This window comes from Kogia breviceps, chromosome 13 (assembly GCF_026419965.1).
Source record: "Kogia breviceps isolate mKogBre1 chromosome 13, mKogBre1 haplotype 1, whole genome shotgun sequence".
Lineage (NCBI taxonomy): Eukaryota > Metazoa > Chordata > Mammalia > Artiodactyla > Physeteridae > Kogia > Kogia breviceps.
The window spans coordinates 70,298,848-70,314,387 of NC_081322.1; the positions used below are offsets into that span (position 1 = coordinate 70,298,848).

At 41.1% G+C, this 15,540-nt stretch overlaps 1 protein-coding gene across 12 annotated transcripts in view; it reads right to left on the reverse strand.

Annotated features, from left to right (window-relative positions):
- HIVEP2 (HIVEP zinc finger 2) overlaps positions 1-15,540 on the reverse strand; it is a 192,209-nt gene that overhangs the window by 131,074 nt on the left and 45,595 nt on the right. The gene's annotated exons all lie outside the window — the stretch shown is intronic.

Here is a 15,540-nt window from a genome sequence, read left to right on the forward strand (position 1 = left end):
TCCTGTTGTCCGTTCGCTGAGGTCACAGATAAGCTAAACAACAGCCGTGGTTCCCATCAATCATAAGTCACTCACTGATAGAATGTATGGTAGGAGACCTGATGTAAGCAAGTCACCAGAGAAAATACCCACTGATGACGCATATCCAGGCATAAAAATAGTTACAGGGCCCTCAAAGGGATTATTCAACAGCCTACATTTAGACTTTCTTACAAGAGACCTGAAGTCACTATGCTGCAGTTAAATGGCTGGAGAGAGTTGAAGCTTAAGCTTCCTCACCAGACATAACCACAAAGAGCTGGTTTAAATAAGCTCCTGCAATACCAAGCTATTTAGTAAATTTTAACACAACTTTATAAGCGTTAAACAGTACCACCAACTATCTTATAAAATGCCACATAATCTTTTCTCTTAGTCACGTTCTCCTTCATATAACAGTCCCTCGTTTTTCAAAGCGTGCTCCCCAAACATTAACACTTAATCAATCCACAGAAGAACATTAGTTGCTTTCCAAATAAATGTTAGGAAAGTGATACAGATTGCAGTTCTGCAGCTATATTCTTTTAAAACATGCTTTTAAGTAGAGTTAAGCTTAATTATAAGTTTTCACCCAGGAAATGGACGTTTTGCACACCATATCTGCAATTATATCTCCTCTGAATTGGTTTGATCATTTATAGAAATAAATCTCACGTGTATTAGAAATACCTACTGTGGTACTTTACACATAGTAGGCATATTACTGTGTGCCAAAAAGGTGAATGAATGAATCACTCAACCAATGAAATGCAATATGCAAATATTTTAATTAAGTGACAAGATGTTAACTCAGACTAAATCCTGGTTTTTTTATGAGGAGGAAATAACTTTTTACATGTGTAACAATTTCAACAGTTTTCAAATTCTCTGTTCTTTTTTCTCCCACTCAAACATATGGACAGTTACCCTGCAAAGGAAGGTCTTTTCACACAGCTTTCATATTAGAAAATGCTGGATTTATGTATATTTTAATATTTGAATATCTAAAAATGTTCCCTCTCCAGTTTCCTTTAAGCAAATGTGCCGACACAATGAACCAGAAAGGCAACTGGCTTTGACGGAACCCAAAATGCTGCCTTGGGACCTGAACACTTCCTACTTGCAGATCCTATCTGGAAGTCTCAGTTAACCAATCTTTTCCTAATAGTGGACAGATTTTAATTGTTACCCAGTTAATTATTAGGCATAGAACACTTCTCTGTGATAGAATGTGTCTCAGTACTTAATGATATTAACTATCCTGCCCGTGCAATTGGAGAATACCTATGTGCAGTATTGCTCTAACTTTGGACAAACTGAAGGGCTTTATTCTAGAGGGCAGCTCTCCAGGAACGGTAACAAGATGACATTTTTCTTCCTATACTGGTAGGTTCTACATCACTTTCCTCAAGTATGATAACACTGCTATAAATACAGGTGGAAATTATTTTCAGTACTAAGATTTCGCAAAGCATTCACGTTTCTCTCCTGTGCATACGTGTCAACAGTATGTGGCCTAGTTTAAAGAACCCAAATAGAAATGTTCGCTGGTGCCCTCTAGTTCATCACTGCTAAGCAACTTTGAAGAAATACACATGTACCTGCATCACTCTCCCCATAGAAGTATTGCAAAGTTCCTAATTAATAACAGCTCAGCAGGTAATTCCTAACATAAAATGTGAGATAATAAAACATTAAATCTAGAGTCTATTTTATTTCATAAGATTATTCATTTTGAAAATGAATAGAGGAAAAAAAAATTTTAAGAAACTGGAAAAAAAAAATCTAAAACACAAGATAATGAGATATGTCTGTATTCGCCCAAGAAGAAAGAAGTACTTAAAGTTAACTGACTCAGAAACCAAAAATGTTTCACAAATTTTACAGAAGCTCGTGTTTTTAAATAGCTCAAGACTAGACAGGGTACCTGGAAATAATCAGGTTTCACCCCACGTCATGCATTTGACAGCCTCTGTCATGGTGGTCTATGCTGGTCAAATCTGAATTGAGGACCCTCATATAATTTTAAAACAGTGACAATCTCCAAAGCAGACACTGTTTCAAACTGTACAGACATAACTATCAATCCAGAGACCACAGACTGAGTTCCAGAAGAAATTATTTCCATCAGCACTCCTGGTTTTAGTAATTCCATGTCTGTTAAATGTACTATCAGCAGAACAATTGATTTTATTTTTTCTAAAGAAAATGGAATCTCCTTACTCTAGATTGGAACCTATGCTATCATTATAATTATTTAACCCTATGAGGTTATTTTCTGCTGCAAGACAAACAAACCACTGCTTAAAATTAAGAACTGCCAGAAACCATGTTAGAGAACACCTGCTAACTTTTATCTATTAGAAATATCAAACAACATAATTACCTGGTCACTAAGTTAAAAACAGATTATTTAATTATATAAAAAGAAGTGGGGGTTGCATATACCAAAGAAAATGTAGCAAAAGTCTGCCTTTTCAACATTAGGCTCCCTAGAAGCCATATTTAAATCCATCCTCTACGTTACTATTGGAATCTCATGATAATACATATTTTTACATGTTGTGACTATATGGAAAAATGGGAAAAAAACATCTCTAGTTCACTATCCTATGCCTAGCCTAGGACAGATGCATCATATTTAGACTATAAGGTTAGTTCTCCCTTTTAGTCTCAGTATTATGGCAGGATTCTGTTTTAGTTTTCATTTTTTTAATTGCATTCTTAAAAGATGTCATTGTTTTATAGTGGCCTTTTCCACTTGCCAAATAAGATTGCTTTCTGGATATTTTATGGGCTTATGGTCAATTAAGTCATTATCTTCACCCCTTCCCACCCTGCAATTCACCTACTTGAGGGTGATTGCTCACACACACAAAACACACACCACATACACAATACACACAACACACAACCACACACAACACACACTCATGCACAACGTTTTCCTCATAGCTAATCTCCTTTGAGGAGGCCAAACATTCGCCAAGCACCCAAGGTAGATACGAGAGAGTCATCTTTAACTGTCTTACCCTCAGCTCTAATCACCGAAGCCTGACAATTTTATCACGTTGCCTCTCTCTCTCATCCATCTTCTAACTCCACCACTATGACTTTAGTTTTAGCCTTCAACATTCCTTCACTTAGGTAACTACAATAACTATCATAGGTTCTCCTTTTCCTCTCAAACAAGACTCTCCGTGACTAAAAAGGGAGTTTTACCAAACATAAATCTGACTATGGCACTCAATGGATTGAACCTTTCAATGGCTCCTGGTTGCATCACACAGTCTTGGGTCAGAGACCATGCTCCACTATCACAATTATTCTTTGTATGTCTGAACTGTCTGTTTGGTTTGGAGGTCCCTGTGGTCAGAGACTGTGCTGTGCTGATTGCTGCACCTCCTGCTTCCAGCAGAGTGACTGCCTGGCACATTTGCTTAACTGAAACGGACTGAATGATAAGACAGTGCATTGAGAATGTTAACTCCTGATGTAATCCAATTAGGCTACGTAGAAAGACAGCATGCTAGAGCAAAAGAGCATTCTCTTTGAAATCAAAGAAAACTGGCATCAATCCATAGCCCTCTCATATATTAGGCAGTTACATAACCTCTCAAACCTTAGATTCCCAGTATGAAAAACGGTGTTAGGATAAAATAAAATAACATACACTATGTGCTTAGTGCTTATGGACGAGGTGCTCAATAAATGGTAGCTATCATTATGTCTTAGGTAGAAATGTATAACAGAACAATTTCACTGCCGGGGTGCAATTATACATACACGTATCAGACGTCAGAATTATCTATTTCAGTGACCAGACACATGTCTACATATCTGTACTATCCAATATAGTAGCCACCAACCTGAGGTGGCTACTGACACTTGGAATGTGGTTAGTGTGACCAAGGAACTGATTCTTAAATTTTAATTAATGTAAATGTAAACAGCCCTGTGGGACTCGGGGACTAACCTTATCGGACAGCAAAGATTCATTTTGACTCTGACAACCGCGGCTCCCCCTTTCATGGCCTGTCTCCTCTTGTCCCCCAACCCCAAATCAGTATTTCTGCAAGGTTCAAGTGTCAGTGTCACTACTTCTCCTTCCGTTAAAGGGATCAGACATAAAACAACCCATCCCATCCAAAGAGAGTTAGTCCTGGAGTACGAGACAATATGACAGAGCTCCACATACAGTATTCACGTTGAATGAATGACTGTATCAATGCAAGAAACCAATGAAGAATACAGTCCACAGAATGGAACCCCCAACACAAAGAGACAGGTTACAGCAGCAAGTGCAAAGGATGTGGGACCAGAAGACCTTGTTTCAATCTCCAGCTCTGCCATTCACATTCCATAAGGTCTTAGGAAAATCTTTTGACCGCTCATTCATCAGATAACGATAATATTAACTAAAACTCACAAACATTCTGTAATAATCAAATGAGATAAATCAGACATATAAATATTAGAGCAAACAGTGTAACTGAGAAAGTCGTAAACATAACAGTTAAATCTCCACCTTCTATATGATTATGCTTCCATTTGGAAACTATAATAAAAGGACTTATTAATTCATTGCAATCACTATCTGTCGAGTACAGTCTTTATCTGAAACCAAGGTCAGGTAATGTTGAAATCTGCTTTTGAATATACGACCTATCTCCTTAATCACACCTCATGTGCTCTCTGGATAGGGTTTGTGGCCCTCAGGAATATTTGGTAATAATAATTCATTTCTGTGCATTACGTTTCATGAAGTACTTTCATGTATATTCATAAACTTATCTTCAGGACAACTTAAGATAGGCTGAGAAATGTATTATTCCCATTTTTCAGCAAGGTAATGATAGCATTAGTAGGTAAAACTGTCAGGTTAATGACTCTAAGTCTAGAGTTTTTACCATACATCTGGGAATTTCATGGTGCTTCACATTTCCAAAGAAGAATCCAGATTTTTGTTAATATGCTCCCACAAGAAGAATTTTAACAAAATATTAGGTATCACAGCATACATATATCTCATATGTGTATATATATAATTTACTATTAATTAATATTAATATATAATTTAATAGCTTTTACAAGTGTTTCCACCCACACTCATTTAGCAGATCCTTAAAATACCTTACAAAGAAGGTATGCCAGGTAGCAGAATCCCCATTTCTAGATAAGGAAACAGGGACTTGGAGAGATCTTGACTCTTTACAACGTCATTGCAGCATGATGAAGAGCAATGATGTGTGTACTTGGCCTGTAGGTCCGGATCTACTACCAACCTAAAGCTGAGTAACTTCAGGTAAGTCACCCAACCTCTCTGAGCCACATCTTCCTTCTAGGAAAATTAAAGAATGTGAGTCACTCACAGATACCACTCGCCTGACAAAACTCAATTATTCTGCAGCTCAGCTAATTCAGTAGCATGGCTGAGACAAGGCCCCGGATGGTCTAAGCCACTGCTGGTTCTTTGCCCCCTCCCATACTGTACCGCCTCTTAAGATATCTCACTGTTTTCCCAATTGAAGACTTCATTCCATTTGTTTGTTTGTTTATCTTTACAGAGCATTAAGCCCTGTTTACTCTTTGTTCCTTGGGCTTGTGTACAGCCAGTAAAAACATTCCTTACAAGAAAGGCTGGTGAGACAGACACGTGCAGGCCCAGGGGGTCCAGGGGAAAAGGCCGTGTCCTCCCGTGACCTCCCCTCACTGCACTGCCATGCTTTCAATTTTGGGATGGGAGGTGCATGTTTGTTTTGATGGCTTTTGATATCGTTTTCATTTTTGTTTTACAAAGAAACAATCCAAAACCCAAGGTTGATAGGAAAGACTGGCTCCGACATCCAGGTCCAGGGACAGGGTCACAATGAATCAAATGCCACTTAAGGGGCCCAACCAAAAACCTTCCTACCATGAAATAGGGGGCACGTCCAGAAAAAGTCAGAGGTGAGGGCGCCTGGCTAGAGGTGGGGACTCCAGTGCAGAGATCCACCCAGACCCTCTCTGCTGGCATAAATAAACTTCTTCCTACATTCCTGCTGAGGTAGGTGCCAGAGAAATAAGCAACCTGACCCCCTGAAGAGTCTTTGGAGCCTGGCAGTAACCTGAGCTGCTCTAGGTTATTTTTGCTGAGGGCTAGTGGTTCTTAAAGGGACTGTGCTCTGAGTGCACATGTCCAGACACAGGGTGCAAATCAATGAAAAGACCGACGTGATGTGCCCATCTTCACCTCAGGCAGCTGATCGGAAGTATGTAACAGATCAATGAGAAGGTACGTGAGCAAATATTTTAATGCCCTTTCAAGGGGATCAGTTGCAGAATCCTGTGATATAACACCATTGGTTTAAAACATGGGAGTGCTGAGTAACAGAGAACCCCATTGGTTTAAAGTGGAAAAAGAAAGCAGGCATTCCCCAAGGCTCTGTCCTCAGTGCCAGACTGCTACTTAAGAAAGGAGCGGGGAGCAGAGATTAGAACTGGCGATGGCTGCCAGGACGGTGCCCTCCAGTTATCATCCCCCTCTTAAATGCTCACTACAATCCTGACAAGTACAAAACTGTACAAAGAAGGAAAGTGGAGCTCTACAAGGCTTCATAACATGCTCAAAAGTTACATGATGGGTAAAGCACTGGCCCCTTCCAATGCCATCTACCCGAATGAAGATTCCGAAAGCAAATACTCACCCTACTCAAAAACAATTCTCGTGAAACAACTAGTCCTTTCATTCTCTGTCCCACATCCCCAAACTGGCCAGGGAGGAACAGGAATAATCCAGTAACTAGGAAAGTGGGATCCGGAGTCACAGGCGCCCAGGTTTGGAAACCTGCTCCACCATAAACTTGCTGGGTGACCTTGGACATGTTAGTTACACTCCCTGGAGCCTCAGTGGCCATAACAGTAATACCTCCATCTTCAGGCTGTTTTGGAGATTAAACAAATACTCATAGGTGTAGTGTACTTGGACTTGTGCCTGGCACACGGAACCCTTCAGTTAAACAGTTGCTATTATTAGCTGCATTAGTATTCCTATTCAGCAAGTGTGTAATTCAAGTTGCCTTGAAATTTGGCAGTGTATAATCATGAGAAAAATAACATATCAGCTAGCTGTTGGGCAGGTACCTTGCAGACGTGATCTCCAGTGCCCACAACTCTGCCAGGCAAGTGATTCTGGCCCCCTGCAGATGAGGGACGTGAGACTCACAGAGGTTTCGTAACTTGCCTGAGTCACAGCTAGTAAGTGACAGAGCAGGGATTTTAACTCAGGTCTGACTCCAAAGCCTGTACTCCTTCCACTCAAGTTGAGAAATAGTCAAGGACTGGTGTGGAGAGCGGAGGGGAGAATCCTCCGGTTCCGTTCCTATTCCACAGCTTGTGAACTGTTTCCTGAGGTCAGCCGCATAACCTCTCTGTCCTGTTTCACCTTCCAGCTGTGACTTTTTGGGGGCTCTGATTTCTGCCACAAGTTACCCATCTATTATTGCTCTACCGGTAATTCTGCAGAGAATAATAAAGTTCTCTGTAATCCTATTAAAACTACATTATTCTAAGTGCTCATTTCTGAGCCGTGGATCTTCAGAAATCCGCAAGCCTTATATAATGTAAATCATGAAGAAAACATACAAATGCCTAACATCTCGTAGTTCACAAAACATCTTCACAAACATTGGCTCATTTAAACAAGCTACTCAGCAAAGTGGCTATGTGCCTGTTTCTCAGGTGAAGAAACGGAGACATAGGTCAAATCAATTGCCTACCGTCACATAATCAGGAAATAGCAGACTTAGCACTTGAATATCCAGTTTTTCTGATATTGTATCTCTGTTGCATCCATTTGACTATATCTAGCTCTGGAAGAATACCAACATCTTTTCTTGGGTGATCTGCTATGCTTAGAAATACATCAAGGTATGATCTATTATTAGCATCCCCTTCCGCCCTTCATGCACTATCCTTTACTTGTGCTTCAAAACATAGTTTCAATTAACATCTATGCTATTCCCCAACATAGCATAATATCTACCCCAGAAAACCAAGTTAACAGAATAACTTACCAAGGCTCGAGTGTCCGGGGGGATGGGGCCATGTTTTACTTGTCACAGCAGAGCTTGGAGTGTCTTAGGAGTAGGTATTCAATAATTTAATTGACTAAAGCTCAAGAGAAGTATAACTTTATAAAATCATATGTATGTTCCCATTTTGAATAACCATTTTAAAAAATGTACGTGCTTTTACAGAGAATGACAATAGATGTTATGATGTTTCAGAGTAACATTTGTTCAATGTCTACCATGTGGCCTGCACTTTTCCAAATGCTTTACATTTACTAACTTATTTATTTTTGGCAACATTGCTACAGGTAGACACTATTATTATCCTATTTCACCAATGAAGAAACTAAGCCGCATTAACTTGCCAAAAGGTATAAAGCTAGTTAGTGGCAGGGCAATAATTTGAACCCAGGGATTCTGGCATCCAGAGTTCAAATCTCATTTAATCTTTACAACAATCCTAGGCAGCAGTGCTAATCATCTTGGACATTGAAGGTTGCCTTGATAACTCACTGGCATGATCTGATATTCAGGAGAAAAATAAAAGAATCCAATTTGTTTATAAAAACCATCCTGTTCTATGACCAAAACTTATCCCAAGTAATACACCCACCACATTACAATTTTTAAAGTTGTTGGAAAAAATAAAACTTACTGCTACTTTTTAATTTTAATACTTGAAGACTGAATTTATAACTAGTTTGGCTCTTCATGGACAGTATCTTTGGATATTTTTTCCCATGTAACCTTGCATACTTCACATTGTTTTTCACTTGTAATCTTAAAATCGTTGTGATTCTACCCATCATCCTTTGAAATCTGCCTTTTAAAACAGAAATTTGTAGAGGGATTTCTTCAGGACTTAAATTCTTCTCTCTTTTCTTGCCCTCATCCATCTTATTTTCTCCTTATCTTTTTCTTTTCTACTTTACTCTTTCTACTTTCTACTTTTTCCTTTCTTGTTGTTTATTTTCTTTCTTTGTCACAATGACTTAGGGTGGCGCCCAGTACTGTAGCAATCTTCCAAAACTAGAAACTCGTCTATAGGTCTCTCAAAGTTGAGTCTGCAGACAACCCACATCATTACCTCTATGGATGGGCCCCAAATCTACATTTTCAGCAAGCTGCCTGGTAAATCGTACACATACTGGGATACATCATACGATTTGCAATCTGCCAGTTCCTTGATACAGTTCTTCTATTGAAACGCTTTTCAGTTAGCAATGCAATATTTGCTAGTTTTAGGAAAATGTCAACTTCACTCTCAAGACTTCAGCTGAGAACATCACACAATATGCATCTTATGTACTAAATTTAAACCAAAGATTTTAGCACAGTCTATTAATTTCCATGTGAGGCAATGAGGAAACACAACAAATGAGTGTTGGATTAAATGAGGACTCCAAATGGATCAAATGAAGACTCCCAATGTAAGTGCTTAAAGTGACGGGCCCACCCTGTTTCAGTGGAAGTTGCCGATGCAACAGATCTTCATTTTCAGCATTTTACTTAAGGGTAAAAGCTGACATTTGGGTCCCTATATTTGCCTTCATTATCTAAAACCAACTTTATTGAACCAACTAAGGACCAATGACTGATATGGGGGGACAATACTCCGATGAAACTTCTTCAGAAGTCTTCATTTAATGAAAAATATTTATTAATTAACAATGAAGATAAACTAAAACTCAAAATGTGACCCCTTTTGAGAGGTTCTTTGCTTAATTAAGTGTTTGACCATTTTCCACAACACCTTACAGGGATAGGACAGGTATTCTAGTCAATCTCATCACATCGCCTAATCTATTGTTAGGCTATTGGCTATTGTTTTCCAGACTCACAGAGACACTCAGTTCCTCAGCCCCTCTCCTCCAATAGTTCAGGACCTCTTCCTCCCCAGCCTATCTCCCTCCTCCCCAGCTCCTTCCTCTCCCCGGCCCTCCTCTTCCAGGCTCCTTTCCCCATCCTGTCTAGATCCTGCCGGGAACCAACTTCTCCCTTATCCTTGCCAGCACCCTCTGCCACCTTGGCCTTCAGCGTACTCATCCACAAAACCACTTTTAGATCACTGCCCCTCCAGGTCCTGCATCACCTCCTCAGAGTGGCTGCGGACCATCAACTGTGGAGACAGAGCTACTTCTGCTGAGCCCTCTACAGGTCAGGTGAGCATTATCACCATGCTTCTAGAGGCAGCTCCAAATGTTCCCCATTTTCTTCGGTATTATCCAATTTTTACAGACAAGTGGCTTTGCCTTCTCCTTCACAAAAACCGTGAGTAAAATGTAAAGTACAAACTACTGGGTGTAATATAGGCTACAAGAATGTACTGTACAACACAATGTTTTGAAACAACTGTAAATGGAGTATAACCTTTAGAAATTGTATATAAAATAAAAGTAGTAATAAATAATAAATTTTAAGTAAAATAAAATAATGAGTTTGTCAAGGAAAAATTTCATCCACGTACAGTTTCTGCCCATAAACTTAGCAGCACACCTCCCTATCCTCCCCTCCTTCTGCTCCAATCAGCCCTTCCTGGAGTTAAGGGCACTCTGGCTGCTCCAGTGTTCTGCTCAATCAATGATCACATTTCCTTTATATCAACCACCTTTCCCTCTCCAGTGGCTCTATACTGGTAGCACACATACATAGGTTCACATCTATACAAAAATACTCTCTGGGTCCCACCTCCATCTGTCAATCATCTCACTCCTCCTGTGCACAGCCAAGCTTTTGGAAAGACTGGTCAAGATTATGAGGGCAAAAGTATGACTCTACTGTCCTCTCCTCTGATCCCCCTGCTAGAATAGCTCTTGGTAGGTCCTTTGTAAATAATTCTCATTGTTTAAAACTGATGCTTCAAAAGGCAGAAAGTTCAATAGAAAAGTGAACAAAACATTTTAACAGGGACTTTATAAAAGAGAGCATAAAACAGCCAAAAACTTATGAAAAGGGGCTCAACTTCATTAATCATCAGAGAAATGAAAACTAATACTACAAGGCAATACCGCTACATAACCATGAGAATGGTCAAAATGAGAAAGATGAAAATACCACAGCAGGGTGGGGGCAAATTACGACCCTCAGGTATTGTTGAAAGGAGTATAAATTGGCACATCCACTTTGAAAAAGCGTGTGGTTGTTAACTACTAACACTAAATATGTACAAGCCCTGAGATCCAGCAATTCCACCCCTAGGTATACACCCAACAGATATGTACTAAGATATTCACAGAAGCATTATTTGTAATAGCCGAAAACAAAACCCAAATTCATTAATAGCAGAATGCATAAACTGTAGTAAATTCATACAGTGGGATTCCATACAACAATGAGACAATGATTGTTACATCCCGAAACATGAATGAATCTTGCTAACGTATTGGTAAGTGAAAGAAGCCAGAAACAAAAGAGAACACAGCGTATGGTATGATTCCATACATGTAAGGTACAAAAGTTGGCAAAATCTATATGATAGTAGTTACCCTTGTGCTGGAAAAAGACAAGTGCTCTTGGAATGCTAATAATGTCCTGTTTTTTGATCTGCTCTTTAGTTCATGAAAATTCATCCAAATGTATATGTCCTTTTATGAATATATGTTATGTTACACAACTTTTTTTAAAATTTATTTATTTATTTTTGGTTGTGTTGGGTCTTCGTTTCTGTGCGAGGGCTTTCTCTAGTTGCGGCAAGGGGGGGACACTCTTCATTGCAGTGCGCGGGGCCTCTCACTATCGCTGCCTCTCTTGTTGTGGAGCACAGGTTCCAGACGCGCAGGCTCAGTAGTTGTGGCTCACGGGCCTAGTTGCTCCGCGTCATGTGGGATCTTCCCAGGCCAGGGCTTGAACCCATGTCCCCTGCATTGGCAGGCAGATTCTCAACCACTGCGCCACCAGGGAAGCCCTACACAACTTTTAAAATCTGGATATATTGATTTGCCCTGATCCTCTTCTTATTCAAAACACTCTTGATTCCCTTCCCTGTGTCACCCTTATAGGCTCTAAGATCCTTGAGGCCAGAGACAGTCTTTTTCGTCTTAACTTCCCTAGTTCTTGCACAGAACTTGACACACACCAGCTCTGAACAACTGATTCTGGATGAATGAATGGGCAGGCTGCCTTGGCCCCTGATAAATTCTGTTCTTCCCTATGCTCTTGACTCTGAAGGCTGCATTTTCAGCCTCCTCTCTAGGCTCCAGGTTTCAAGATCTGCCTACAGACCACAGCAGAGATAATAATCTGCCCTTTATTTAAAAACTGGCTTTGAGTCAGGAGCTTTATGTAGATTATCTCTCTTCTCCCTCATCAATGAGCTTCAAACTAGTAACTACTAGCGCACACTTAACAGACCAGGAAACTTAAGGACCCCAGAGGTGATGTAACTTACCTAAAACTACATAGGTGATAAATTGGAGAAGTAAAATGGAAACTCAGGTTCTTTCTGATCCCCAAAGCAGCAATCCTTCCATAGCCCACACATGACGATAGATACAACAAGTTTAAAATGCAGGTCACTGCTTTTCTCAAAGGGCTGCTCATCTTCCTGTATTTCTCATCCTGGGCAATGTCACCACTATTCACCTTGCGGTCCGGCTAGAGTCCTGAGAACTGCCTTCTCTTTCCCTCATCCTTCACACTGACTCAGTCACTAGTACAGTTTCCCAGACTTGAAAATCCATCCTGTGCTCACTATTCTGAATATCCCAGCATGAGTTCAGGCCTCCAGTTTTTTCTCTTGAAGATTACTGTGACTGTCTGCAAACTATGTCTTCCAATGCAGGCTTGGGTCCCACTAATTCATTCTCGTGATGCTGCCTGAGAGCTCTTGGTAAAATGCAAATCTGAACGTGTCTCTCCTCCTTGCCTACAGGAGACAGCTCCAACATAAAGCATGGCATACCTTCCTTGACCTGGTTCCTGCCAAGCATTCCAGATCCTTCCCTCGTGACATCCACTCCTCCTCTCCCTATACCCTGTAATCCAGCCATATGAAGATTTACTTGTTGGTTTTATGTCTTGGGGTCTTCGCATGCCAGGGCTCTGTCTTCCTGGAATGGCTTTCCTTGTGCTGCCTTCCAGACAGACTGCAATGAAGCTTGGGAGATGCAGCTCTAGCATTTACTCCTCGGTCAAGCCCCCCGGCAGAGCTTGATTCCCTGTTATGTCACAGCTAGGCTTTGTGTATTTTCTCTTACAGCCCATCTCAACGCATTGCAATATTTTGCAATCTGCACTTTACTTCTAGAACATTAGCTCAGACACTTGCCAGTTGTGTTTCGCATGCTCAGGCCAGCACACAAAAGTAAGTCAAAAGGGCTTCCCTGGTGGCGCAGTGGTTGAGAATCCGCCTGCCGATGCAGGGGACACGGGTTCGTGCCCCGGTCCGGGAAGATCCCACATGCAGCGGAGCGGCTGGGCCCGTGAGCCATGGCCGCTGAGCCTGAGCGTCCGGAGCCTGTGCTCCGCAACGGGAGAGGCCACAACAGTGAGGCCCGCATACCACAAAAAAAAAAAAAAAAAAAAATAGTAAAGTAATAAATTAATTAATAAAGGAAACTGATGGTATGTGGGTATATGTCATCTTAGTTGCAGATCATTTATTTTTAAGAGTAAAGCCAGAAAGAATGTTTCAAGCAGAAACAATGGGGGAAAGGGATCATTTCTTTGGGTGAAGAAATGATGAGTGTGGCCCAAAGTGTAAGTTGAAAACATTTAGCTATTATGCCCTCAGGCACATAAAATCCTCAGGCCTCTCATCAATAATTTCCTTCTACCACCACAGAGCCATCCATGAGGCTGGGCAGGCAGAACATTTAGGAGTGAAAGGAAAAGAGTAAAGATTTGTATCTCTGAACCTAGTGCAGAGAGCCATCCAAACTCAACCTCAAATTTTAAGTGGTACAAAAATGGTCTAAGACTTATTAGAGATTATTCTCAGAGCTAACCAAGATAGAGCAGGACATTTGATTTATCCCATGGATCAGCTAAACTGAAGCACAGCAAAAATAAACATTTTCCAGATTTTTCTGTCATTCCCGAAATACAGGACAGGGACATGGACAAATAATAAATAGTCGGGTTGTGAAGTTATCTCTTCAAGCGAAGAAACTAACCAAAGGATTGGTGGGACTGATGGAGAAGAGCGTGGCTGTGAGGCACAAGTTCGATAAGGGACTTGAAGTTTCAGAGTTGAGACAGAGGCCAAGTAATGGTGGGCAGGGATACGTAATTCACCAATCACTCCACGCCATCCCCGGGGCCTTAAGTAGAAGGCAGGACACCAGATGACCACCAGAAAGCACCCCTCCCCACAAAGGAGGAAGCTGATTACAACTTTCAGGAGCCCCCCATTACGTGAAGACTGCAATTCAAAGGCTCTCCCTAGAAAAAGACAGTGGAGAAGCAGCCAAATACCCCTAGAGACATACAGAAAAGCCATGACTCTGTTGACATTCCAAAAAGAAAAAGGGGGAGGAGCATTTCCCTCCCAGCAGTACTCTTTAATTGCCTTTTCTTGCTTCCTTTCTGAAGAGACAAGGGAAGTGGGTGATGGCAGCTAGTTCATGTAAAAGTACAGAGGGCAGCGGACATGAAGGTCTATCTAGCCTCCTTGCACAAAGGCCTTACTAAAATACACACATAAAAATGCGTGGGCAAGACTTGGAGGGATGGTCCCCATGCCCCAGCCGCCGTGCTGGCCCCACACTCACTCCCACCCCGCGCTTTGAATGCATTTGTGTACACACACCCTCTGACAGGCAGGTTCTTCATGTTCCCATGGAGCTGAAATCTCTGTAGTTTAGCTGGAGGGATCACGTTGCTTTAATACTTCCAACAGCAAAGGTAAGAATCACTGCATGATGTTAACTCTAGTTGTATTCCAGATTTTCAGTTGCTTGTCTTCGTGTTCACATGAACTCGATTTTTTTTTTTTTTAACTTACTCTTTGTAAGACTGCCGCAGTGGCAAACTGATGCTTGTTTTTGTAACATCAGTATGCAGAAACTCATATGCGATCTGGGAGCTTCCTCTCCCTGAGCCCCTCCTTTCTAACAGAGTTTATGACCTTATCACATCTTAGGGGAGTTGATGAGAAATGCCAAATAGAAATCAATCCGTATTTAGTAAATATTCTGTGAAACACATAAAACATCCTGTAACCACAGCTGTTTTCTGACATGAAAAATCTGAATATTATTTCTACTCTGATGGGTACTTCTCAATAGGCCTCAACGTTCAAAATCATATCTATAATAATTTTGCAAATACTGATAGGCTTCTGCAAGTTCCCCTTGGGTTTCATTTAAAAGCTCAGCTATTGGGCTTCCCTGGTGGCGCAGTGGTTGAGAATCTGCCTGCCGATGCAGGAGACACGGGTTCGTGCCCTGGTCCGGGAAGATCCCACATGCCGCGGAGCAACTAAGCCCGTGAGCCATGGCCGCTGAGCCTGCGCGTCCGGAGCCTGTGCTCC